General features: G+C 30.6%; 1 long non-coding RNA gene across 1 annotated transcript; it reads right to left on the bottom strand.

Annotated features, from left to right (window-relative positions):
* Positions 1-343: 343 nt before the first annotated feature.
* Positions 344-1,770, bottom strand: LOC132726375 (uncharacterized). The gene is made up of 2 exons (XR_009625184.1): positions 1,655-1,770; positions 344-742 (listed from the first exon to the last, which is right to left on the bottom strand). It is a non-coding gene; the product is annotated as an uncharacterized LOC132726375 (long non-coding RNA).
* Between the last annotated feature and the right edge of the window lie 479 nt (positions 1,771-2,249).

The raw sequence follows: 2,249 nt of genomic DNA, 5'->3' as shown, positions 1-2,249 counted from the left end.
CAGGACGTTTTAATGGGATGGCGAATATTTGTCATATTATTAGTCTTAAGTACATATATTGTGCAAAAGGAGATCGATGCCATTCATTAATCCACAACCACTGTCTTTCATCTACATAAAACAGCTTTCTTTTTTATTTATATTTTATCAGTACGAGTAATTGTGGAATGTTCATATTATGAAATAGTGAAAACGATGAAATGTTTTTTTCAAAGGTCATTTGTATGTCTTGTATGTCGTGGAGACGTTAGAATATATAGTTCCCGTCCATGCAACCAAGCTCTCATAGTTTAAGCATAAATAAAGCTTTAGATTGACTATGAATGAATTAAATAACGAACCGCAGAATTGCACTCTTTTATTGCAATAAAAATTACCACTTTCATAATAATTGAAGAGAAACAACTAGTTGAAAGCAGACATTTGTAAACTTGACCTCAAAAAATGTTAAATCAAGTGTCTTATTGACAGATAAATAAACATGCTGCATTGAAGATATTTCGGAAATTGCTTTAAAAAGTATATGGATGTTTTTAACGTATATTCTTCAGATGATTTCAACTTATATTGCCTTAATTAAGACCACAACCAATTTTGCAGGCCAATTCTGTTGTAAAGACGTTCTTGCCCGCCGCATAACAACCTGTTTTTCGCTTGCATTCACCTCTACTATTTCTGTATGTCCAAATCGTTTTCTTAAGCACGTCTGGGCATGGACTAAACTGTGCTACATCTTGGCATTCTATAAAAAAACAAGAAACAGTAAAAGTTTTAAAAAGGTTTAAGTTTTTCGTAGGGGGAGTTCTTAATTGTCGTTTTCCGCTAGTATTTTTCTATTTTTATTAAAATAAGTATATAATAATTAAATCTTAATACTTCACATAGCTATTAATTTCAAGTTTTAAAGCTTTGTTTGATGATTTACAATTTACAATATAAGATGTATTCAGTTTGGTAGATTCAAAAGCCTTATTGTTCTTGGTACTGTTATAGAAAAATGGTAATCTAATAAAACGATTAAAACATGCATAGATTACATCGTTATATAAACATCTATATATACTAATTTAGTAAACAAAATTGAACAGGCCAATCCGAAAGCTAAAGTCCATTTGTTGTCTTTGTGCTATTTTTGATATACCTATAATGCCGAGAGAACCATAGTTTTATGTTCTAGTATAAATAATAATATTATACCACAGTTTACTACAATATGAAGAATAAATCAACAAGAAAGAGCTGCATTCAAGAAACGCATCCCCAAACACAAAACAGAAAAAAATCAAAAATAAATTCTTAAATTTTTAGCCAGACGGTTATAATAGACTTAATAAATTTAGAATGAAAATGGGTAAGCAATTACAATGTTTGACACACGACGTTGCGTGTTATTTAATATTTACATTCGGCGTATGAATATAACTTTTTAAAAGCTACCCAGCTACCTTACGGAACGTCGGAAGATATATTCATGTGTCGCTCGTGCCTGAAATAATTCACGGAGGGCCCACTTGAAGTTTGCTTTCCAAGCTGAAAAGTCGACATATGACCTTAAATGGGTTTTTGCGACATTAAACCCGACCAATAAAAACAGCCTCTCAAAATTAATAAACAAATATATTTTCATCAAATTTCTACAAGAGAAATGACTTACGCAAAATGTTTCCTAATGCACTTGCATAAGTGATGCACACTAAAGCAAAAACGAGAAGGGTTCCAGTTTTCAGCATGTTGATCATACGAATCTAAAAATAATAAAAATATTTACGACAAAAGCATGCATTTCTGGTATGCTGGCGCGTAATGTTTAACTTTTTACTCTGCTAAATTTGTGTAATTGTTTTGATTTGCATTAAATAACATTTTACTAAGTTACAAGTTCAATATTTATAACGTTATTATGAAGGACTGATTCTTAACATTTCGACGTCAAATAACATGCACGAATTAACCTCTTGATTTACCACGTAAAAGTCACGTGACTCGAAATGCGTTCCTTATTAATGATACACATAGTCTTATGTATGAGAATATGCAAGACATATAATATATTTTGTAATCCTAGCCAAAACAAAAACACTTTACGTTTTGATTATGGCAATGATGTAAAAATATATCATCAGAAATCCATTCACAAGCTTAGTTTCACAAGCTTAGAATCATAACTTATTTTATTCTCACTGTTCAAACTATAATATATTTGCCTTGTTATCCTCTATTACATATTGATTGTTGTATAGATAAATACA

This window comes from Ruditapes philippinarum, unplaced genomic scaffold (assembly GCF_026571515.1).
Source record: "Ruditapes philippinarum isolate M1 unplaced genomic scaffold, ASM2657151v2 ctg382_1_1_1_1, whole genome shotgun sequence".
Taxonomy (NCBI): Eukaryota; Metazoa; Mollusca; class Bivalvia; order Venerida; family Veneridae; genus Ruditapes; species Ruditapes philippinarum.
The sequence above is the reverse complement of the archived record's forward strand: the minus strand, read 5'-3'. Positions and strand labels throughout refer to the sequence as shown.